Source organism: Chlamydotis macqueenii, chromosome 20 (assembly GCF_036417535.1).
Source record: "Chlamydotis macqueenii isolate bChlMac1 chromosome 20, bChlMac1.mat, whole genome shotgun sequence".
Lineage (NCBI taxonomy): Eukaryota > Metazoa > Chordata > Aves > Otidiformes > Otididae > Chlamydotis > Chlamydotis macqueenii.
In genome coordinates, this window is record NC_141575.1 from 1,550,201 (window position 1) to 1,575,885 (window position 25,685).

Below are 25,685 nucleotides of genomic sequence, written 5' to 3' on the forward strand. Positions count from 1 at the left end.
CACTGAAAAAAAATGAATATGGATGTTAAAGGGAACAACACGAGGAACGCCACTGAAACGCGTGAGACGGGAGAGAATGCTGCAAGAGCAGAGTTAACTAATACAGTTCAGCAAGAAATAGTTCAGAAAAAGCTGCCCACACGGCGCACAGCTGGCCGGAGCACCGCGGCGGCAAGGCTGCCCACAAACACCGCCGGCCCCGCAGGGTTTGTCTTACCAACGGCTCCAGATCGCAACAAGGGACTTCCAGCAAGAACTGCCAGAGCACAGATGCGTCCCCAGCAAACAGTTTCAAAATTTTAGGCTTAGCAGTAAGATGAAACTGTATCTTTAGATACACACAGGCAAACATAACATAGCACGAGTTAGGTACACCTGCAAAGCCCAGGAAAGCAAAAAAAAAAAATACACGGAAGCATAAACAGACTCTTAAAAACAGTGTATTAAGACTGTTCAGGGACACAACTGTGTTAGATTTAGTAATGCCACCCACGCCCACAGTGCTAGTCTATTATCTAACGTAACTTTACTCATCCTCAATGACAGAAGCTCTAACGGACAAATGAGAACTGGCAGAAAGCAGCTTTCCCAAGCCTTTTGTATCAGGGAAGCCTTAAAGGGTAGGCCCTGGGTTTAGCACTAAATGTAATAAGGCATCAGTCACCAAACAGAGTTGAAGAAAATAGTTGTGACTCAAGTAAAATGTTCTTTATTTAAATTTCATTTAACAGACGGATGTTTTTTAAAAACTTTCAGAAGCTTATCCTCATCCAACCTTAAGTAACTTGTATTAATAGAAGCTACAAATAGAAGTTACAAACTATGGAACTGACCTCACAATAAGAAAATATAAAAATATATTTATGTATTTACATATTCAAAATTCTACAAGTCACTGCTGCCCAATCAAAATACAGAAACCAAGTCACAGCGCCCAGTGAAAACTGTACCTGCAATTTGTAAACCCCTGAGGAGGATGGGGATGTCTGTAACACCTAGCACTGAGCAGAGCAGCAGGGTTTTAGTCACACCTTCCACCCTCCCAGCGCTGGAGTTACCCCGAAAGCAGGTGCAGACAGGTTTGTGCTAAGACTTCCTACAGACCTTTGTGCAAACCGGATTTTCAACAGCCAGTAATGGAGCACTGGCTTCTCAAAGACCTAAAATCCACTAACTGAGAATGTTTCACTAAAATGGCTGAACAGCCCTAGAGCTTTTTCTTACTATGTCAACAACTGCTATTCATTAAACAAATGCTGTGACAGACACTGTATCAATACCTAGAAGCAAACTGACATGAAGTCAACTATTTAAAGCTATTTGGAGCCATCTCACTGTAGATGTCAATAAAACAAATGCTTCCTGCCAATAATTAACTATCTGTGTCAAAGTTCCCACTCTCTTTCAACTCGCTCTCTACATCCAGCTCAGTCCATATTCCCATTTTAAGCAAGCCAGATTACCATTTCAAATACCCTGTATTCTAGTTTGGGGACAAATCCACTGAAATTACTTTAAAATAGCAAGCTCTGACACAGTGTTCTCCCCTCGCTACCTCTGACTTTGCCTGAAGATGCTTGAGTTTATACAATATTTTGACAGAACTTTTTGTATGCCCATCACTTCAACCAGTTCTCACCACCAACCAGGAAGGTAGTTCAGTTCACCTCTAATTTTGGTTTAAAAAGGTTTAATTTGAGTCAAGGGTTGTTGAGTTTTTTTCTATGTTGTAATATCAGATCCCCATAACTTGGTCCCAAATCAAAATACATAGTTGTTTGTATACAATTTAGATGTCTGAATACACTTTAGATGCTATGTAGCTCAATCCATTTATCATAAGGGAGAGTTTCACAGGGCTCCTATTAAACAGCCCTAGGATCAATGCCAAGAGTATTTGGTGATTTATAGTTATGATTAAGCAATCAATGTGATAAGACGACAAATGTTCCTTTTTACCAGCCTAACTGGACTATTCCTGCCTCTTATTTCACTGCACAGAATTTCCTAGTGCAAGACCACACACACATATTTATGTACGATGTTCATGTAAGATGTAAATAAATACCAAACATGCGCTCAGATCCAAAATTGAGGATGGATAGCACGCGGCAGCATTTAAAGTGACAATAGTTCCTTTGAAGAGAGAGATAACACTGTAAACACAGTGTAGCAACAGCAAGTCATTTTTCCCCAACTAGTTTTCACTCACCTATGGTTCAGATAAAGTAAGAAGCCAGTATACCTTAATTTATACTCTTCTAGTTGCAATTTTGAGCCTTCCAAAAGTATTCACCCTATTCATTTTTACAACCTCTGAAACATTAGAGAGAGATCTCAGGCCACTACCGGTGCTAACAAAACACATGTTAAAAATAAACACATACTAAATCTCTCTGGAATTTTACTGTCTTGCTTACTAAGCATGCACCAACATGCTCACCTTTTAATTTATAATGCAATAAAGCTTTCAAGCCTGAAGCCAAATTATTTAAGAACATTTCTGTTATCCTTCTCAGAATTCATTCATTTCTGATGAAGGAAAGATTAAATATAGGCTGGAAATATATTCGTAACTTATACATTCACAGGAACACCAGACATTTTCACATCATTAAATCATAACTGAAATAAGTAACATCACACACAGCTATGAAACATGGGCTGTCTGTACCAGTAATGTCAACTTCATTATCACGTCGGCTGTACCGTCTCCCTTCCGCATCAAGGGAACAATCAGCTATTTGCACATAAGTAAGCAAACTTACTGTACTAGCAGTGAGCTGACATCTACATGTAAAATACAAACAGTTTCCACTCTCGATCAATACCTGGAAGAACGCTTGTAAAAAAGATGAGCCAAAAATCAAGTAGCAGAGAAGACTGATTGCTCTCAACCTATGGCGAAAACATCCAATGTAAGGCAACCCCCAAAATAAGTTTTTACCACAGATAACTAAGAATCCACACTACGTCCATAGCCTGTTCCTGTCAAGACATCTTTAGTAATTAGCCACCTCAAACAAGAGCATGAGCAAACAGATCATCTTAACCCAGTAAGACAAGAACAGAAGTAACATCCAAAGTGCAAAAAAAAATTTAAACAAGCTCTACTGCTGCAGCCCCAAAACTCAAATGTAGGAACTGTTCAGCCTGGTCTGTTCTCAGAAAGCTTAACAAACATATGACCTTAAACTTTAAGAAAGTCTCCCATAAATACATCTATACTTGTGATTAGAAACACCACCAGTTAGCACTGATAAATACCTTTCAATTAGCACACTTCCAAGCACTTGACAAATAATTAAGCAAACTTCACAAAGATACTTCTGAAGTATTGCATGTTTAAGGAAAGCTTAGGCAGACCAAAGAAAAAGAGCAAGCCCATGTCAGATGGGCTCAAAACCCCCAAACCTGCTGTAAGCACTCTGTTCACGCAGCTTATCTCTAGAGGAATTAATTTAAGTCTTTAACAGCCAACATATCTGCCTTAAACACACAGAAAGAGAACGGAGGAAGATACAGAGATAGATAGATAGATAGATACACACACATTCACTCAACTTCAAAACATCAGAACAACAGCTTGAAGTATTTACATTTCTCATAATCCGAAGTAAGAGGAAATAATGTTGAGAATTATACAGTCCAGCTAATTTAAAGATTCATACAATTCAAATTCAAAGGCAACTTCAAAGCCACCTCATAAAACCCTATGCGAAACTTCCAAGCAGCCAGACGCCAGCATCGCAGGAAGGGCTTTCACAGCATCCGACTCTTGCAAGTAACAGCCAAACGGAAGCAGAAACTCTTCCCTCTCTAAAAGATTTAACATTTTTCTGCTTACAAAAATAGCTACATTACAAATAGGTTTGTATTTTTTCCGCCTCAAAGTACGCTAAGTAAGACACTACTATCAATATTGCTATAAGGTGTCTCTACACAAAAGAACACAAGACAGCTTCCCTATGCGTTCCTGAGCACGTGGACCCAACGGCATCAGTTTTCCAAAAATTAATACAGCTCTTCCGTTCATATCCACACTTCTGTATCACTGTAAGTAACACACATCCATCTCCTTTTCCACATGAGCAGAGTTTTCCTTAAAGAACAAGATTCATTCACCAGTGCCTTGCAGATCAAGGCTACAGGGCAAAACAAAAAAGATCTGTTCTTTATAAAGTCTGCAGAGCTGCTTTTATTACTTATTTTGATGACAGACAGGGTTAATGAAGTTCTTGCAGAGAACTCTCCCTTTCCTGGGCTAAATGCCCAAATTCTTTCAGGATTCACAAGACTTGTCTATTTAAATTGGGTCCAATTTTCCCCCCCCCACCGAAAGGCCTGCACAGAATGTTCTGAAGAGAAACGGGGAATTAACCTTTCAAGAAAATTATAACTAAATGTGCAAGCTCTGTATGAGAGACGAATCACATTTCACACTATAGTGTGCCCTCTACATAACAACTTTCTATTACTCTAATAAGCTTCAATGTTGAAGCATAAACTTAGTAGTATCAGACTATTAAAACCCATAAGCTTAACACGCAAACAAAAGTCTTCCATCCTGCCCACCCCGCATTTCTTTCCCAGTCTCCCCTGACTGCCAAGACACCGCACTGATCTCCGCTGTTAGAGCAGAAATTCACCTATTGGAGGGAGCCAGAAAAATTATGCTTTACTTAATCAAGACAACAGCTCCACGGTTTCACTTCCGGTTTCTTGTCTGGAAAGTCTCTGCTATACACTGCAAGGTGCCTTTCAGAGATCCCCAGCTCTACAGCAGTACGGATCAGAGACCGAGCAGTTTCTCACCACACAGGTACAAGAAGTCGAAAGGGTGGAGAAGACTTGCCCTGTCCTGATCTTTCCTTCTCCCTGAAACTGAGGTCCACCTCACAGTTGTTTTGCAGATACTACGCAGTCCTTCAGACAATAATAAAAAAAGCACTTGTGTCAGGGAGCATGACACCAAAGAATTAGCAGATGTTTGCAAAGGCCTTTACGCTATGTTTCCAAAACGTAGCATCTGTTCTATCTACCACCAGATACCCACCTATCAGCCACAGCCATGATGAGAAGTACTTAGGGATAAAGCATTAAGGCAATTAAAAGAAAAAAAAAAACAAAAAAGTCTAGCTGCAGCACAGAATGCAATTTGGCTTTCAGCAATCCATGAACTAAGTAAAATGTAATTTTCCAACCATCTCAAATTACCAGTTTTTAAGAGTAATTATGCAGAACGCAGCTGAAAATATCTACTGCAGACCCACTCGTCAGCATTCAAAGACAACTGTTTACCACCAGAAACATGCACAAACACCAAGGTTTGTTTCAGAAGAGAAACACAAATACTTACAGTATCTCAAAATAAGCTACAACATGGTTTAGTAACATCAATGCAAGTTACGTTGACACCTTATTAACACCTATGAATAACACACTACTACTAATCAATAAAACAATTTTTCAAGTCCAGCAAAGCCCCTGCGCAGCTATCTCCGAGCGGTGAAGTAGCAAGCAACATGGGAAAGCAAATGCAAAAGCAGAAAAATGAAATTTAAAGAGCAGTGACAGCAAAGGATTAAGTTGATCTAATGTAAAACAAATCAGCCTAAAGAGTGAGTAGAAAAATATAAATGAATAGCGACGCAGCCATGTATTTGGAAATAACACAACTGCTGTATTTCACTGGGGACAAATCACGTCTGTCCTGACTCCATACTCCACTTCGCTCCGGCCCCTAGGCAGGATCACAAAATAAACGCGGATCACCACAGTGATGTCAGCAGGACCCTGCAGGGATTTACAGATATTTGGAAAGCAAAAGGAGTGTGTGGGCAAGGTTTCTATGAAAACAACAAAGCCATTTTGGTAACACACATTCCTGTCAGTGGACAAGGTTCCCACACTACAACCAAGAGCTGCATAACAACTTGGTTTAAAAGAGTAAATGTGTGGAAAAGAGGAACACACAGAAGAAAAATAAGATATTTAAATAAACAGAAAATATTTATTAATGAATTTGCAACATCTACCAGTTGGTAGACAGATGTGGACTGTTTCAGATCAAACTAAGGCAAGAGAGGTGAATCCAAAGTCTCAGAAATGCAAACCAGGACTACACCATCCAGTTTTAGGTCAAACCCAACCTTTAAAAAATGGGAGGTGGCAAGGAGAGTTGCTTCAGCACAGCAGCTAGCGTCCCCAGCTCCACTGCATGACGACTCGCTCTCCGAGAGCTAACAGTCTAAAGCAAGCCAAAAGCCTACTAGTAAAGTGATAGTCAGTCTATGGAAGAACGTAACTGCCACATGCTCTCAGCAAAACGTACGGTCACGTACTCGCACGCACCAGTATTTGATGCTACGGAAACAGCATGAAGAAAAAACTGTGGACAACACCAATTGAGTGCAGAGAGGAATTAATGCCACATATTGGATGCATGAACAAAAGCTACCCTGATTACTACTGCTGCCGATGACTTAAGAGTAGATAGGCATTTAAGTATGGTCCTGCATAACAAATCAGAGACAGTCTCCAACAGGAACCTGTATTCCCCACATCATCTAGTTGCTTCTATCAAACTCATCAGCGCTACCTATGTCACCAAAAAAGTGAGCAAGCTGGCACTCAGCTGTCCCCCACTTCAGATGAATAACAGGAAAGGTAACATGCAACTTCAGCAAAGCCTGCTAAGAATTGGGAGGAATGATTCATTTCAAACTTTACTTTCTTCTGAGTACCACATGCAAACAGGTTGTTTAAAAACACACACAATACTCTCACCTCCTGCCAACCCAGGCTTCACTTAAGATTTTCTAGCTGACCAGCTTCTCACACACCAGCCGGAGGAAAGACACTGCCAGCTTCTTCTGCCAGTCCCACAACTCCGAAATAAAGTTGACAAGAGGCAGGAGGGCACCTCAGAGACCCCTGCCACAGCCATGCTGTGCAGCAGGGAAGGCATCAGCACAAAGCTCCCACGCACAGCTGCCTCGAGGAAAACGTAAAACCAAATACTCCAAAAGGTGTGCCTAGATGTGACTAAGGTGACGAGGAGAGCACAGCACGGCTCGGACAGAAATACTGTCTTTCATTGCCTTGTTACTGAGGGAACAATCAACGTGACGCAGTAAACATTTAACCTTCCTATTCTGAAAATAAAGTTATAGTTTCCTTCATTACACTGACATTTTTCTAATCCGTAAGTAAACTGAATATTGAGGGGGTTTATAGAAAAAAAAAAAAAAACAACAACAAAAAACCAACCAAACATGGGAACATCATAGTGTGATGTGCTTACAAAACAACCGACTCCAAAAAAAACCCTGGCTGAATCTTTGAAAACCATACACACTTCACTGAGAGCGACAATTTACAGTACGTTATACCAAAAATGCTACAAGGTCTGTTTGTCCATGAAAATGAATCATGGTTTACCTCTGGGAAGAAAAAAAGAGTGCAACTAGAACATGGGCTCCTTCAGGGACTTATCAGGTCCTCAAAAAGCCATCACAGATGCTGAAACCTGTTTTTGCAGCAGAAACTTAATCTTGAAAATAGACAACAGAAAAGCGAAAGAGAAGAAAAGCCAAAAAAATTACACTTCAGCATTCACAGGTAACAAAAGGAAGAGGCGTCAGCACTAGACTGTTTAGCATCTCCGGCCTTATCTACCTTCGGCTTTCCAGGACATTTCCTACCATTCTACTGTTTCCAAGAGCTAGTGGCCGCACAAGCACTCATGGATGCTCCCCAAACCCAGAGTTTCCAAGTCATCAGCAATTTTCTTGACTCCACATACCCCTCTCCCACCCTACAGCTCCAAACTTATTCTCAATGGGTATGATGCTACGGGAAGCGGCCATGCCCCTTTGCTTCACAAGGGTCACACCGTCAGATCGCACTGCTATGGCAATGCTGACCGGAGCAAAAGGAGTATGGTAAGGGGAAGGGCAATTTCAAGAAGAAAAACTCCAGTGCTGGGAGATGACTTTATTCTCTCTTTCCATAGGAGAACTGAAACCCCACAGAGTCAGAGCAGATTTTTACTTTATCGTGGACAACTCCAGCGAGAACACAAATCAAGTCAGCCATCCCTCCCTAGTACAGGGCCAAACCCTCCCCGAGAGCTGTGTGCTCACAGCACAGGAAAGTGTTTGACTTACAGTAATTGGTTTCATCAATAGACAATAAAAATATTTAAACATTATTTGCAGCAATTCTTACTTAAGTAGCTGCAACTTGATTAACAGTCTTTTCTTCAGACAGAATTACTGCAAGTTTTCCCTCTCCCTGCAGCAGTGATGAAACACAAAAGCTAAAATAAGTCATGATAGTCACTTTAAAGTACAAACCAGGGAGACTAAAAGAAATCCCAATTAATAAATCACATAGTAAGTTATTGCATACCTTAACATACAAAGAACTAAGAGTGAACACAGGTAAAGAACCGTACCCAACACTGTTTACCCTAGGATGGTGAAGTTCTTACAACTGACATAATGTTATAAATTGAGTAATTGACCTGCAAGGAAGTAAGGAGCTCAAGAGAGTTAAAAATTACCCCATAAATACCATAAAGATTAACAGATTTGTAATACCCACCCAAGAAGCACTTACTCTAAGTAGAATGATTATGAAAACACAGCAAGAATATTTACTACATAGCACTGAGTTCAGTGTATACAGACTGCCACAAAAGGCAGCGCTGGTTCCTAATACAGTGACAGCTGAAAGTCACCGCTTAGATTTCCCAGCTGATTACAGGGCAGGATACAGACACACACAGTTGTGACTCAGTTGTTTCTTTGGAATACATTCATTTTTTTTTTAATCTTTTCAAGGTTATTTGGGTTTTTTTTTTTGCTCCAGTTAACATTTTTGAGACTTGCGTTGCACACAACTCTGACAGAAGAGCTAATGAAACAGTGACAGCACTAAAGATTGAAAGCAGAACTTCCACAACTGAAAGAGGAAGGAATTTTTGTGTCCATGTTTGTTGGTATCTATTCTACCCCAAGTCCGTACTCTTGGAGGAACAGAATTTTAAAATATCTACAGCTTTTCTCTCCATCTCCTCACTGTAATGACACTCATATGCTCCGAGAACAAAGAGTTTTCTCCAAGACAGGCCCGAGTGTCCTATGCAACAAACAAAATGCTCCAACAAGGAGAAGATCCACTCCTTTCCAGGACAGCAGAGACAAGTGTCCACAAGGTTAAGAACAGAACAGCGACTTAAACCGAAATTCCCAAAAGGAATTGTACCGAATGTACTGTGAGGTTGCAACCCATCACGTAGGTCAACTTTCCCCAACTAGTGCACCATCTGCACTCCAACTCCACATTTTAAAAATCACTAGGTTAAAAAAAAAATTACTCTCCCAAGTAAAAGAGAACAGTTGGCTCTAAGAAGAAAAACTGGAGCTTATATTATCCTGCGCCATTTGAGCCAGGAGACAGCAGCTACCTCGGAAGCAAGCACCACCAAGCAGTGAGCATGGATGAAACAGCTCAGGCTGTGCTACCCCCCAGCACTCTGGCTCTCGCAGGGAGCAATCCCAACCATCCAGCAGACGTTTTTCCTGTCAGCATGGACTTAAAGCTCTGCTTCATGCACGCCATGAGTTTTCAACAAGCTGGTGGATATTTCCCCCCTCATAGCGAGTGGGCTTCTCAAAGACTGAACGACAAAAGTAACTGGAGAACAGTATCTGACACTGAGCTCTGCAAAATGAAAGACTTGCAAATCCTCCCCAGGGTGTGGAGCAACACCTGCTCGTCAGCAGGCTGGGCTGGGCACGGGGTCACAGCCCTTATCAGTTCGGTTTTTGACCCCTGAAGTACTGGCGCGGTAGGCGAGGCGACTATGATTCACTTGGATAGAGCGTGTGGAGGAGCAGGATGGCGAAAGCATCCCCCAAACGGGCAGCATAACCCATCCTGGGGAATCTCTCTCAGATCAAACGCCAAAGGATGTTTTGGGCCCAAAAGGTGGGATGCTGCGTCAAAACGAGACATTGAGACCTTCTCAGGAAGGTCCCTCAGCTGTCTCCGGGCAATGCTGAAACGCATATCTGGGGAGACACCAGCCAGGCTGCTGACAGCCATTCACTTTGTAAATAGCTGCGGCAGCGCAAGACATTATCACCCCCCTGCTCAAAGAGGCATCTCTGCCCTTTTCTCCAGCATTGCCACACCGGGGTTCGTCACCCTGACTTCCTCAGTTAGGCTGGCTTATAGGAGGTTTGAGCTCACCAAACCAGCACTGCCTGCACAGTGCCAGGGAGCACTCCCACACATCGCTCTGCCCCGGCAACACAGGATCTGGAGCCACCCCTTCCCCCGGACCAGCAGCTCGTTTCCAAAAGGGGTTTCTGGAACAGCCTCAGCAGTGTCTCCACACTTGGAAAAACAACATTTCAACACAATTTCCAACTGATGTTAGACAAACAATCCATCCATTGAATTAAAAAACAAAAAAAGCATATTACAGATTATACTGAGCCAGACCAGTCCAGAGACGCAGCCACATTTTAAAGACACGCTGAACTGAAACGTGCACGGACCACTGCACCTGCCGGCTCCCGACAGAGAAATCAGAATAGCTTCAGAATGAGAGCTGCTTGAAATTACAACCAAAGCCAGTCAATACTTTGATAACACAACAAAATAAACTGCCTTTCTGAAAAGCAAATGCATTAATCTGTCAGGGTTGGTGCCCGAGGGCTGTCCAAAGGCAGCGGGTGGCGCGGCACCTACTGTGATACATCATGTGAAGTAGACACAAAAGTTGGCGTCCAGAACTGCAGACCTAAGTTATTCAAAGCAAATAAACACAAATACTTTTAAGAAGTACCCAGGGATTGTAACATAACCATTAATTGGCCAGGGGGCGGGGGAAGATAGCGAGGAAACAACCGTAAGGGAAAAAACTTTATGCCAGTAGTAGCAACTTTTTAATTTAAAAGAAATAATCTTTCCATCTTCTGCATTTTGTGATCAGGCATGTTGTAACTATTTTAATAAGTTTTATAATTGCCATAGTGTACTAGCTCATAGAACAATAAAACAGCATATCCAAATTACAATCTAAAACTAAATTCACATAGTTCTCTGCACACACTCCACTTCTGCCATCTTGAGATCTCAGTAGAAAACACTCAACTCCAAAAAAAACCATTACACCTTTTACATCTGCTCTTTTTCAGACTTCATTGCACTTGGACTCTATTAAAAATATGGATTTGCTACATGCTTCCTTGACAGTTTCTAATCTACCTGATTTTGCTGTGTAAATCACAGTACAAGAACAGGACAGATAATACCACCTTATCTTACTGGAACACAGCTGACTCCAGAGAACTAATTCAATAAACTACCTGTAAGTCTTTTTTTTTTTTTTAAATGTAACAGATAATGCATTCTGACTGCTAAGCAAGCATTGGTGAGTTTTCAAGAACACTTTAGAGTACGAAATTCTTAGAGTCTCATTGACTTACACCATTTGGTTTCAAATAGATAAGAGTCCGCTGTCGGTTCACTTAAATGTGTAACAGGAAACTCAAATTTGACTAAAAGGTTGTATTACATTACTGCTGGTTTTATATGGAAACCTTTTTAAAACTTAGAAGCTAAGGGGAAGTTTTTTTTCTTCTCCCATCTGCGACAGACAGCTGCTCACTGCCTGGTGTCTATGAGAGCAGACACTTAAAGTAGCACCAAGCTAAAGTAAACATCTTCGAAAACGAATTTCTGTAATTGTAATGACACCATAAAATTATTTGCAATGTATTGCATTGTGCCATGTGGTAAGTTGTATCATACGACTGGACGCTAAATAGAGCTTTAATTGAATTGAAAATAATTTTCTCTGAAATATTTTTAAACATTAAAAAACAATCCAAGAGACTTTCAACACACATACAGCCACGACGCTTACAGCAAGTCCAGATGTTTAAATACTCGGCACAGGTTAGAACTTGAAGTAACCTTGATCCATTCCAATATGCATATAAAAAATGAGCCAAGATAGAAAAAGACCTATCTGCCCATAAAAAGATTTAGCAACTTTACAGACTTCTGCATTCGAACCACTATTAAAAATAACTCCTTGTGGCTTTCTGTTTTTAAACAAAATTCAGCTTACAAGTTCTAGAACTGCCCGCTTTGTCACACACTTACACAGAACCTTGGTTTTCCCCGTCCTGCATTTCAGCCAACTAAAGACATGAGCTTCCAATTTGGCTTTAAAAGCAAACGCACACAGCTCCACACCCCAGCCCCCCAAACATGTAAGAGATTTTTTAAACAAGTACTTAATACAGATGTATTTTCTATGTAATTAGGACACACTGCAGTAATTTCAGTCTGATAAAAAAAAAAGTTCTGGTTTTAAAGTCAGTTTTAAATCTACATTTTGCATGCAAATTTTTTGGCTGCTTTTTTTTTTCTTCAAAAATAAAAATACTTTCTGGGCCAACATTACCTCTCAGTTTGAACACATTCTTCTCCTATTTCCTACGTACTTTTTTCCCCCTCCTTTTAACTTTAGAGACACAGTACTGCAGTGGAACATGGAATTCAGAAGTAGAAGAGACGTATTACACCACATCACACCCAATGGGCTCTGCAGCCGACAGACTACCCTTCCCTTAAAAGCGGCAGGCTAGAAGGGTCCGGCCTGCCTTCCTCGGCGCGCATCCCAGTCCCGCGGTTGCAGCAGTCCTTCGATCCCTCGGTGGGTCAGTTCTCCTCTGGGAAAAGGCAAGGACACAGCTGAGTAAAACACAAATTCCCCTTTCAGCCGCCACAAAGACTAAAGTGGCTCAATGCTCTTATTTAACCAAACCTTTCTTGGTTTCCTCCCTCCTTTTCGGGTTCCTTAAGTTTTACACCCCTTTACTCAGCTGAGCCCACTCACCAATATTCAGAACGCCAGCCTTGGCACAGGGGAACAGAGAACACAAGGGAAACCATCCAGTTTGGTAGCACCAAGCCGTTTGGCATTAGCTCAGCTATCTAGGGGCTCTGCGTGACGCTGAGACATACCCAGTCTTCCTGATTCTGTTATCCTCAGCTTTCAGATAAACCGTACTTATCTTCTGAGGCACTTACAGATATACTGACGAAAAAGCACAAGAAACTTGCTGAGTACTTGCATGTGCTTGTACTGAAAGCTTTACAAAGGGAAGGGTGAATACAATACACAGTGTTAACAGGACTTAGTAAGAGAAGAAACTACTTTCAACAGGACAGAGCATGAACTCTGTCCATTTCTGACAACTTTTAACTTAAAAAAAAAGGCCATTTTGTCCGGTCTATGGAGCGCGGCATGGATGCATGTGAGCTTCCTCTGCTGCCATGCCTGTCCTGTACCAGTAGCAGCATGGGTCACCATTTTCCTGACAAAAGCCTCATTTTCAGGGTCTTCAGTGACCAGTGGTACCAAGGCAACCATGAACTGTATCTGACTTGCATTAATATTTAGTGTTTGCTTCCAATATTGCAAGAATGTTTTTCTAGCATCTTGCGTTTATACTGGATACAAAGACATATATCACATAATTTCCTGCAAACAACCCAGTCAAGCACCTGGATAGGTGAACACGGAATTAGTCACCACCATTCCCATAAAAGGTAAAACAGACGGGTTAAGTGAGTTGACAAGACAAACGCAGGAGTGCGTGTCACAGGTAGAATGGCAACTCATTACTTCCTTAGTCGTAATTCTATGCTCTAACCATACAGAGCATCATGGCCACTGTCCGCCTAGATGAGTGTTAAATTGTAGTCACACTGAGGAACATTTAAAAAAACGTTCCTTTGATGGTAAAGATGAGTCCAACTTCTAAAATGAGGTTCCATGTATTTATTTTTCTCTTTTCTGGAGATCACCATGACCAACCTCTTCTATACCAAGAACATTTAAGAAAAGCAAATTATACTGACAAAAACTAAAACACAAGTTGGGCTATTGTTGTGGTTTTGTTTAGTGAGGGGGGGCCTAAGCTGGTAGCTTCTAATGTTCTGCAAGGACTATATCCCAACTAGACTATCATTTAGGACAGAGCAAAACTCAAGCCCCAGAGCTCCTACTGATGCTCATTTCCACCGTTTTGTTTTTGAAACCTAATACATCCGATCTCTACCACCTGCCCCACGCTGGGCACTGCGGTTCCCACGGCCGGGCCCGTACGGCCTCGTTGGTTGTTGCGTGCACATTTTTCACAGCCTTGAGGTTAAACACATTTAGCACCACAGAAAGTAGGAAAAGATGCTAAAATACATCCACTAACTCGTCTTCCACACACCTAGACAGTGTGTTCTGAAGGTGCGCAGGATGTGGGCTTGTCAGTAACTATCCCCATCTTAGAGCTAAGAAAGCAGAGGCAGAGCAGGAGAGAAACTTACACAGGTATTTCTGGCTTTTACCCCCACACAAAACAAACAAACAAAAAACCCAACCCAAAACAAACAAACAAAAACAACCCCCCAGTTTTACTCTGAGTAAACAATCATTAATAGATCATTCAGTACGCAAAAAAAGACTCTTTAAAGCCACTGAAAGAGGCCTTCAGACCAACAGGTAGGTCCGAATACAGCCAAAAAGCACGCGGTAAGATAAACCTCCACTGCTTTCTCCAGTACAGTCTCAATTACTGGGAGAAATGAGAAAAGCCAGCATAGGCTCAATATTTTCAATATTGAAGTATTATATATTGACATTAAACTTTTCATGTAGGACTGCAGAAGGTAAAAAACTACCAAAAAAAAAAAATCATTTCCCAGTGTAGGCTTGGAGTCCAAGTTATTAATCTTCATCTGCTTCTCTCCAAACAGAATGAATACTGAAGAATTTGAAAAGGTATATTAAAAATCATATTCTAATCACACGTTCATCCTCTCTCGTGAAACAGGTATTTGTCAAGAAACAGAATTCCAGAGGAAGGAGGGAAAACGAAACAAGCATTAGTGTTTTGTACATCGCAGGTGTTAAGAAACCAAAAAGTTGATTCTGTTCTGACACCTCCTTTGGGGTGACAGCAGTCACTCACGCTCCGTCTAGAAATCTCACTTCCCACAGAAGATGCTCTTTTTCCACCACAAAAGTTCCTCCCAGCCTCCATTTTTTTTCTTTTTAGGTCTCTAAGGCACAGAGCCATAGGAAACAAGGGCAGCAACAGTCTTATCTAAAAGAAGTTCCTTTTTTTTTTTTTTTTCTGTTGTTGCTTAAAAGAATATGACTGTCACAAAGAATGTCGACAGGAAAAAAATAACAGTGGAAAGAGTTTGACTCAATGTCAAGAGATGTCTCAAAATGTAAAAACTGTAGAAATGCTGCAGAAGTTAAACACTTGATTACCATGATTCACAAAAATGAACTTTTAAAGGAGACACAGAAATGACAGCCAGACAGTCATAATGTGTCAGGAACTTGCATCACTGGACTTCTAATTGCTACAATATTTCCTATCAAACTACTTACACTGCAATAATGCCATAAGCAACTACCACTGCCAAAAATATTCCCCGTGTGCGAACAGACAAACAGATGGAGCTCAGAAATCCACCATCATCCTGAACACGCAAAAATCACACTTTAGAGAGAATAACATGCTGGGGGAAGAAGAAAAAAAAAAAAAAAAGGTATTTCACAGTTCAGCTCTAACATGTGCTCTCTCAAAAGCAATGCGGCAATCCCTGAAGTGCCGGGGCCACCGCACAGTTCCCACTTTTGGGGCAGCACAAACCAGAGCGCCCCGGGAGCGGCCCCGCCGCCGCGGGGACGGGGACCCCAGGAGCCGCGGGCTCGGCAGCCCGGGAGGCAGAAGCAGCCGGGGAGGCTCCCGGGGACCCCGGCCTCCTCTGCCCCAGCCCCGGGAGCTGCCGAGTTACCAAAAACCCGCGCCGGGCTCTCCGGCGGAGCAGCGACCCTTGGAGGGGCACGCGTGGGGCTGGTGCGGGGAGCGCTCCCGCGGGCATGTGTGCTTGGCAGCGCTGCCGCTTGGAAGGCAAAAAAATCCCACGAATCTCCGAAAAAAACCCCCGCAGCGACGCCAAACCCCACGGGTATCGGTGTTTTTCTAACAGTTCTAACTTTGCTCAAATCTCACGGCCGCCAGACCGCCCCTCCCCGACCGGAGCCGACGACGGCCCCCGGGGTCCGGGTGACATTCCCCTGCCTCCCGCTCCCGCCCGGGCACGTGCCGCCCGCGGGGCCGGCGGCGCGGCAGCCCCGGGAACAGGGAAGGCCCCGAGGCCCCGCGGCCCGGCCCCCGCGGCGGCCCGGCTGCCCGCACGCCCCCGGCCGGCCCGGACACCGCGGCCGCAGGCTCCCCCCCTACCCTGCGCTCGACCCGCGGGCCCGGGGCCGCCCTGGGGCCGGCGGAGGCGCGGCCGCACCGTCCGAGCGGCCCGCGGCAGGCACACCCCCGGCGCGGCGCGGCCCTCGGCGGCGGCGGGGCCCTGCCGTGCTCACCTGCGGCCGGCGAGACGGCGGAGAAGCGACGGTGCCCGATTCGGAGAGGGGGGAGCGCTGAGGCGGCGGCGGCCCCCGCAGCCAGCGAGCGAACGAACGAGCGAGCGAGCGAGCGAACGGCGCCGCGTCCCGCAGACAACTTCGCCGCGCGCGCCCGCCGCCCGCGCGCACGCGCCTCCCGCCACCGCTCGGGCGCGCGCCCCGCCGGCTGCCACGCAGGCCGGGCGGGCCGGGCGCGCGCGGGAGGCGGTGCCGCGCGGCGCTCTGCCCCCCCCGCCCCCCCGGGCCCGGGCCTGTCCCGCTCCCCGCGGGCGGTGGGTGTTTTTTTCCACGTCCCGCGGTGCGTCAGCCCCTGCGGAACGGAGCGCGAGCGAAGCCTTCCCACCGGGGCCGCCGCGGCCTTTCCGCCCCCGGAAAACGACGGTTTTCCCCGCGCCCCGGGGTGTCGGCAGAAATGCCCGCGGCCCCCCCCCGGCCCTGAAAACCGACACGGCGCCTGCTTGCGGGGTTTCCCGGCTTGGCTGCGGCCCGGCCGTCCCGGGATTAGCTCCTTCCGCCGCTGCGAGCGCGGGCCGGGGCAGGGCCCTTGCACCGCGGCCCAGCCGCCGCCGCGCCCCCCGGTGCTGCTGAGGGGCTGGGGCCGGCCGCGCGCCCGCAGCCGAGCACGCAGGTGCGTTTGCGGGGCCGGCCGCGAACCGCACTGCACGCGGGCGGTGGACGTCCGTGATTCCCGCATTGCCGTGGCCGGCAGACGAAGACAGGCGTCAGCACGCGGTACAGTGAAGTTGAATTTGAACTTGAAATGCAACAGGAATTCTTTTTGCAAGTGAACGTCACAATAAATAAAAACGAAACTAGCGAGTCTCATCTCATCGTCTGAACTGGGCGAAAGGTGCAGGCTAGCAGCACATCTGGGCAGAAATAGGTGATTGCTCATATTTTGTCAGCTTTCGTGCTCCAAGGCCCAGCTCCCTCAGAAGGGCTTTGCTGGTACCGCTGGGAAACTCCGGGTGCTGTCGTAGCAGAAAGCGCTGCTGCCGGCGTGACCTGGAGCAGTTGGGCAAATGAAGCACGCTGTGCCAGCAAAAGCACCTTTGCCAGTATCTTCATTTCTACTCAGCCCTTTGCCAGTTAAAGATAATACAGTTGGGGTTTTTTAAATCAATCCTCTAAGCAAGAGTTGCTTACTTGCAGTGAGGGGTTAGCGTGGAGCTGATTACAGCTGCACCTCAGCTGCAACGGGTACCAGGGAGGGAGTTCCAGTCAGCTGGGGTCATTAACAAAAACCAGGCACTCAGAAGGAAACGGCGCACACATGGGGAACCCCTTCCTTGGGCCATGACTGGCGGCTTCAGCCTGTTTGTCCTGTGCCTCGGCCTTTAGTGTTTCCAAATTCCTCCAGGTGTCCTGGTGCCACGCTCAGCTGTCTAGAGAAGGCAGCGGGACACCATGACGCCCTGCCCAAAAGCACCGAGTATTTGTTATTTACATTCCCTGGGAGCGGCAGGGAAAGGCCCCGTTCTGCATTCTGTGCCTTACAGTCACAAACACCCAACTTCCAGGGAAATGCTCGCACGCCTGGCTGCTGCATCTCCTCGCCCTCGACGGATTGCATCACCTACACCTACACCAGAGCTGCGGGGAACCTGCTACTGACAACATTTTGGTTCAAATAAGTCACTTTTTCCAGCAGACTCCACTCACATCGTTAAAGCTCCAAAATAAGTCTCTGTTTTGCAGAACTTGAAAAATCATGGCAGGTCTTTGCTCAGATGGTGTTTTTTATCCATCGAAACTACTCCTGCTCCTAAAGGAAAACTCCTGCTAAAGCAGTGCCACCTCTGGCATCCAGAAAGACAAGAAACTGCAGCAAATATTGGGGGGATATTCAGGTGGTTTTGTAAGATTCGAACTGTTTCTTCTGGAAATGTCACTAGGTTTTGGTTGTGTCATAAAGTTGTTTACACAATGCTAATATAAATTCAGTGCATTCAGTTTGGGTGAATATAAACATGATCCGCCCAGGGGCTCAAGTTTCCAATATGTCTCACATTTAAGGTACCATAAAACTAGCTTCTCTCTCCCTGAACATTTCTGATAGCATAAAGAGTTTTCTCTCAAGGGTACAGATGCCTGCACAGCTATGCAATGCTTCTCACTAGAGACAGAGCAATAGACACAACAGATGGAAACTAAGAGGCCACCTGGTTTTAAAGCAAATCATATCATCAATCTATCAGTACAAAATCTGAAACATGGGAAAGTGCTTAGAGAAACAAAATTAATTCAATTTTTTTTCTCCAAACTCAATTTTCCCAAGGTCTGTTGATGTACCATTTGCAAAAATGCATTTCTTTCTCTTAAAAAGAGAGTGTCAGTGGATGGAGGTGTAAGAACTTAAGTGTTTTACATCTAAACAACAACAAAAAGAGCTTTCGTTACGCTGCCATAAGTTACCGTCTTTCTATTCAGAAAAGCTGTTTTTAAAAATCTGCTACATTCTTGTGCACAGCTTCAAGATCCAGGTTTTTCATTGCTAAATTAGACAGACCAGACAGAATTACTTTAGATTATCAACAGCAATTCAGTTAGGAAAGAAAATTACATTTCCTCAATTAAGTCTTGACAGAAAGAGACTTTCTTTCATAGTCTGTGCTACGGTTCTGCGTGAAATTCTTTTTTAAACAAGCCCCCGAGTGAGGACGTTCAGAAGATGTTTACTCTCCTTCTTCCTTGTTTCGATCCCCGTAGGAGCAGCCAGGAATCGATCCTGCGGCCTGGCTCGCGTGCCCCGCACAGCCCCACTCCCTCTGCGCGCGGCGGGCTGCGCCGAGGCGGGCGGCCGTAGGCTTTATGTCTCCGGATCGAGCCTCCTGAAGTGTCAGAGGTGTGGTTTGTACACATCCAGTGAAAGGAAGGTTGCACCACTCACAGGTCTCGGCTAACCGTTCTCATTTAACCAGTTTAATTACTTTACACAGTCCAGGGATGGGTTGATGCACATTTTAATCTACGATATTTGAAATCCCACTGATAGAGCTGTCAAAAGGAACTCTTAGTAGCTGGTGTAAGCCTGAGGGTCAGCCAGTAAGGAATGGAGAAGTACATAAATAAAAGTATTTGAAATAACTTAATTTTTAACCCAAAATATGAGGAAATAGTCTTTTGTGCCTCTAAAGCTTGGCTGATACTCGCATGGTTGTAGAGCAACCACCACCTCCTCGTTATTTTCAGCCCAAACGGTTTAGTACTGACCCATGGCTGGTGAGGCCGCTGTATTGTAATTGTCCAAATAGAACCAAGCGCAGCAAGGAAGCACAAAGTATCAGTGCAGGCTGAGAAAATAAACCAGGAAAATGTCTCTTCTACTTGTGGGTGTGAAGATTCTCAGTAACGAGCCTGTTTGGGGAAAACTAGAATGATCTTGACCCAAATCTTTAAGGATTTTAAATCAACATACAGTCAATTTGATTGATTTACTGAGTGCTAAATGCAGCTGTCACTGCGTCCTTCATCCTCAGTCCGTTATCGATAAAATCCTGGCCTTACTGACTTAATATATGCCTGCTGACTTATTGGTTATTTTCCATTCTTAGTAGCATACACTGGCTCTGCTAGAACTTACTGTCAGAAACAAACAAAAACCCAAGCCCCTTCTTTCTCACAGGAAAATGACAGTTTAAAGAGCGGCAGTTTTCCAGCAGTAGCCGGGGCAGGTAGGCTGTGAATGCCTCTTTCCACAGGCGTAGCTGCAGCGTGTCTTCTGCACACACGCACGACATGCAGGCTGACTTTCATGGTGTGTCTGCAGCCTGCACGCTGGGCTCTCATATTTCTGTAAGGTTCGAGTCCCAGAGGAAGCATTAATGCTAAAGGAATGCATACCAGCGTGGAACTAGTCTAAAAGTCAGTACAAAATCTCTCCACCAGATTGCTCAGAGAAACACCTCTTTTTTACCAGAGTTAAGATCTGTAGATTGATCTCAGGAGCATTCGCGCAGCCGTTCAGTCTCAAACTGATAAGAGCGCTGCAAGAAGAGAGAAACAGAATCAAAGGAGATTAAAAAGTGCCGGTCTTCAGGAAGATAAGGAAACCTAGAGCTGCCACGTGACCCAGCGAACGCTCCAGCTCAGCCGCCTGCGGATCTCATCAGGGAACCAGATGTGACCAGTGGCAGAATATCCTTCGCAGCGTGAGATCTGGAGTATGTGATTGCCATCCAGGAAAGGGGAGATGGGAAAGTATGATGGAGAAAATGTCCTTTTTTTAATAGAGTTTAATTGCTTAGAAGAAAGATACATTTTCTTTTAAAGAAGAAGGGATGCTAGAAAGCAGGCTCAGGAAGGTGTCTGGAAGAAGGAGCAGAAGGATTTTTCACATGGATAGAAAATTTAACATTGCTTCCTCTTTTCTGGTGATTAAGTGGCAGCGGACAGTTCTCATTCATTTCTTTGGTCAGCTGAAAACAAGGCAGGGCAGCACAGAAAAAAATAGAAGAGGCCTGTTGTCCCCTCTAGCAGGGCAGGAAATGGTGAGCTTTCATTAATGAATTTGCTCATTCTCCTGTGTGGAGAGGACAGCTGGGGAGAGGTGTTTCACCCCAGCAGAGCCCCTCCGCACAGCCGGGGCAGAGGGAACACCCCGCTGTCGGCCATAGCACGCTCTCCCTGTCACATCAGGCCGGCTGTGGGGCCAGCCCTGTCAGGGTGGTACCCACCGTCACCCCGAACCCTACAGAGAGCTCGTGGCATGAGCTCCACCTTGCCTAGCAGGGGCTGTGGATGGCTGCTTCTCTTGCTTTTGTGGAAGGGCAAGTGGAAGATGGACTTTTCAGGTACACAGGCTTGTGGTCACCGCTTATTCTGGGGAGGGAGGGACGAGGAGGAAGTTTGCTGTATAGAGCTGGAGCTGGGGCTCAGAGAAAGCTGTGCCCTGCACACACAGATTTCGCTCACTGTGCTCTTGAGAGAGAAGGAGTTGTGGATGCCTTGTCTCAGCCCCTAGCAAAGGATTTGGAGATGAAGCCTGCGCCCTTGAATTTGTATTCAAACAAAGAACAGAGAAGTAGTGCAGGGAGCAGAGTGCTGGGGTGAGCCCGTGTTGCCAAGCAGATGGGCTGCCGTGTTCTCAATCAACTGCAGTTTTTAAGGTCATGCCTAGATAATAAGCATCACAGCTCTCAAGCCTACAGATCATGAATATATGGATGAATATTGACTTACGCATTTTCCTTTCTGCAGCTCCATTCATGTAACTTCCCCTCTGCTCCAAAGCCAGCACATCCTCCCTTTTGGTGTGCAGGCTCCACACCACCCTCTGTCCGCTCACAGCTCCCTGCCTTTTCTGGCCGCTCAGCTCCCGACAGTGTGTGGTCACTGTGGTCTCCCCTGCAGCCAGCATCTCCCACGGTTCTCTTTTGGGAACTTCATAATACCGCAGGAGAAAGCAGATAGGACAAAAAAATGCCAAGCAGTAAAATGTTTCCTTGAATTAGCTTTCAAAGAGAAAGTCCCACAAAAAGGCAATCCTCAGCTGCAGCGCCTGCTCCTCAGGAGCCCTCCATCACCACTAGAAGGTTGTAGCTACTGGTGAGACGCAGGCGCAGCTGCCTTTGCCAATACAGCAGGACCTCAGCTACAGGTGGAACAACCAGGAGTCACGCTGCGCTACGAGAAGCACTCTGTGTGTCAGGGTAAGGACAGGGCAGGAGGAGGTCAAAGGAGAAGCAAATATCTGAACTTCACCACACACAGGGCAGTTGGTTGCCACTGCTGCCACCATCCTGAGAGACTCCAGCAACAGGGCAGAGAGAAGGACGGTGGTGGGAAGGAACCTGAAGAGGAGACCTGAACCGTGTTTTGCACCATCGCTGCAGGCTATGGTTAGACCCAGAGCAGATCCATGCAACAGGGAGAAGGAGCCCCACAGACATCTCAGCAAGGAAATGTCTACTGAGGAGTAACTCAGAGTTGGTTGGAGACCTCGTGGAATTGGAAAATTATCCAACCTCCTGTGATCAGAGGGTCACAAATCTGAAACAGGCTGTGTGGCACAGAGCACAGGGAGACAGGAGCACGTTCCCTCAGTAGGTTCTCTGATGCATCCCATGGTGTGCTAGCTGTTGTGGCAGTTTTCTTCTCTTAGCCATCCTGTTGGCAGAAGTGTCTGTACTAAGGCAGCAGGTATCCGAGGCTTACTTTGAGAAGCAAGACTGGCCACACCACATACGGAGCAATGAAAGTCAGAAGCAGCGCTGTTCTACTGCTGTTTGAGCCCTAAGCTGCATGCCACCCTACTTGTGTTACAGCTTACGCTGCCACTTCTGCTGGGGTCTGAAGCACCTCAACTCAAACGAGCTGCTACTCTTGCTTCTCTGGCTTGAACGTGGCTCGCTGGGCTGGAGCCCCAGAGCACACCGGCACACGGGCGGTGTGGATAATGGGAGAGCGTGGGCTTGGGTGTGAACTCAAACCGTATGCTAAGCTGATAGCAAAGATACACCGTTCTGGCTGCCTCATTACGGTGTGAGCAAAGGCACAAGCTCTACTGCTCTGTCTGCCCTGTTTTCTTAATGAACTGTCTTAAGCTGGCCCTCGTTTGTATAATGTCTCTGGTCATTAGCAAGACTCAAATGCCTTCCCTTACTCAGCCATGCTGTATTTCTCTTTTTTAACAGAGATTTGCTTTCTTAGTGAATTTCTTGAAAAAGAAAAAAGAAGAAAAGAAAGGGAAAAGGAAAAGGAAAAGGAAAAGGAAAAGGAAAAGGAAAAGGAAAAGGAAAAGGAAAAGGAAAAGGAAAAGGGAAAAGGAAGAGAAGAGAAGAAGAGAAGAGAAGAGAAGAGAAGAGAAGAGAAGAGAAGAGAAGAGAAGAGAAGAGAAGAGAAGAAAAGAAAGAAAAGAAAAGAAAAGAAAAGAAAAGAAAAGAAAAGAAAAGAAAAGAAAAGAAAAGAAAAGAAAAGAAAAGAAAAGAAAAGAAAAGAAAAGAAAAGAAAAAAGAAAAGAGCAAAGCAATTGAAGCCAGATTGAGCAGCTCTGGCTTTAACAGTCCTAGGCCCTTCCCCTATTTTCCCTGACATTCCTCCTCGTGACCCCTTCCAAGTGCTCTGGGCGAGTTTCACAGGAATGCACAGCTCTCCGTGAGCATGGCCTGTTATTCCAAAGGAGCTGGCAGGGCTTTCCAGCTTTCACAGCCAGATGTTACGAGTGTGACCCTGCCAGAAGCTGCATGCGTGCACCTTCCCGTTCTCAGCCCGCTTTCACAGGGGATAGTTTCTGAAGAATCTATTCTGCGTAATACTTTTCCTCTGTGATTTGTTCTCTTCTCCACTTCTCAGATCTGTTCCTAGCACCAATGCTATAGAATTTCACAGCTACAGAAAGTGGGATGAGTTTTCCCGTAGACTTCAACGGGAGCAGGACAGGTTAGCAACACTGTAGGATTTTTGGGTCTTACTCATGAGTCAGGACCCAAACTGTGCTTGGTGTTGTGCAAGAAATATAGGAAAAAGGAAGAGTCCTTCCCAGAAAAAGCCTGCAGGTACGTTTACCGTTTCAGACTATCCATATGGGTACCCGGAGACAATACAATGAAAAATGAGGCAATATTGGTTAGCATAGCACACAGGGATCATACAACATCAACCGCTCCTCTGCCAGCTTTTCTTTGTCCTTTCCAGACATTCCTCTGGCTTGTTAACAGCTATGGTGATGCAGATACCGAGCTGCGCAGCCAGGATCCGATTCTTCAGAAGTGCAGCAGTATATCACTCCACACTGAATGACAGCACCACAATTTTATGATTATAACTTCATGTCCCACGTGACGTACGCTTACAGGAGGGCTAAACAGTCACAACTGGTCTTATCCAACCTCCTCCTTTCTCTTCTACTGCTTTTCTTACTTTGGAACTAAACTGTACATTCTGCAGGACAAAAGCTTTGCCCGTTGCAGTAGCGCGTGGGATTCCTGACCACCGTTACACTCCCTAAGGGCTACCGCGCTACAGGTACTTACGTACGGCGCAGAACTAATGACTCGTCACTTCATTTAATTTATCAAGACGTCAGTTGGAGATTATACCTTACCTCGAAGTGAGCAGAGTTGGAGGTGGAAATCATGAAGTTTAAATTTAATATCGTTTTATGATCCCAGGAAACAAATTACAAATTTAACCTTTAAAATAATATTTGGAAAGGAAGTTAAAATAATTGCATAGCCTAGTTCTTAAAGTGCTTTCTGTCCCTCCAGTGAAAGGTGCTGCAGAAATGCAGAGCATTATGTTTATTTATTAATAATCCCGCAAAGAAATTTCATGATCACCACTGGAGACTGTCTGACAGGTGACACAGGCGACCTCCTGCCAGGAGTGACATCTCTCCCCTACAATTTACATTCTCTAAATGATTTGCGATCAAATTACTTGCAGCATAGATTAGCTTCTCCCCCCGCTATTCACTCTCACAGCACCATATTCAACTGTTTGTTCCATAGGGCCATAAAAATAATAATATGGAAAGGCAGTGCCTCTGCATCCAGGGTATTCCAACATGGAAACAGCACGTTGGCCAGCAGATCGATTCCTGCACTCATTTTCTCAGGCACTGGGATTTGCATCTGAGGGAGATGCAGGTCATTGGCTTGAAAAGAGCATTCTGAGTTCAGGTTTTGATTGCACAACCAGATAAACAAGCGAAGTGTCCCAATTAGCGGGAAGAAAATAATCAGCCTGCGGTTTGGTGGTGCAGGAACGGAGCGGCCCAAGGAACAAACAGATTTGGAACAGTCAAAGGACAAATCCCAGACATTTATTGGACGTTAGGGAGACCGTAAGCGTCAGTGGCATGGAAGTGGTTAAGGGAATATATTAAAGGTGCAAAGGGTTTCCCAACCTCTGCCACTGTCAGTTCTGTCAATGGGTCTACAGACGCCAGTGGAATAATTATGGCCTATATTTAGATTATGGATGCGCCGGGCAGGGTGAAGGTTGAACACGGGGAACATGGTTGTTTGCAGTTCATTAGCAGTAGGAGCAGCCGAGGGTGGGAGCAGGGCACTGAACTGGATTCATCCCACCTGGAGTGCCTGTGCTGAGCTGCATAATGTCAGGGAAAGAGATCTGATTGCATGAGGAAACAAAAGCAATAAACTACTGCGTTCAGGCTGTCACACCCAGCGAGCCGAAGAAAGGAAGGAAGGAA

General features: G+C 45.2%; 1 protein-coding gene across 2 annotated transcripts in view; it reads right to left on the reverse strand.

Annotated features, from left to right (window-relative positions):
- The window catches only part of NEK6 (NIMA related kinase 6), a 65,119-nt gene extending 48,479 nt beyond the window's left edge, over positions 1-16,640 (reverse strand). The window contains exon 1 of one of the 2 annotated variants that reach the window (XM_086763482.1): positions 16,487-16,640. The gene's annotated coding sequence lies outside the window, so the exon portion shown is untranslated. The remainder of the gene's footprint in view (positions 1-16,486) is intronic. The other variant, XM_086763483.1, reaches the window with a different exon arrangement.
- Between the last annotated feature and the right edge of the window lie 9,045 nt (positions 16,641-25,685).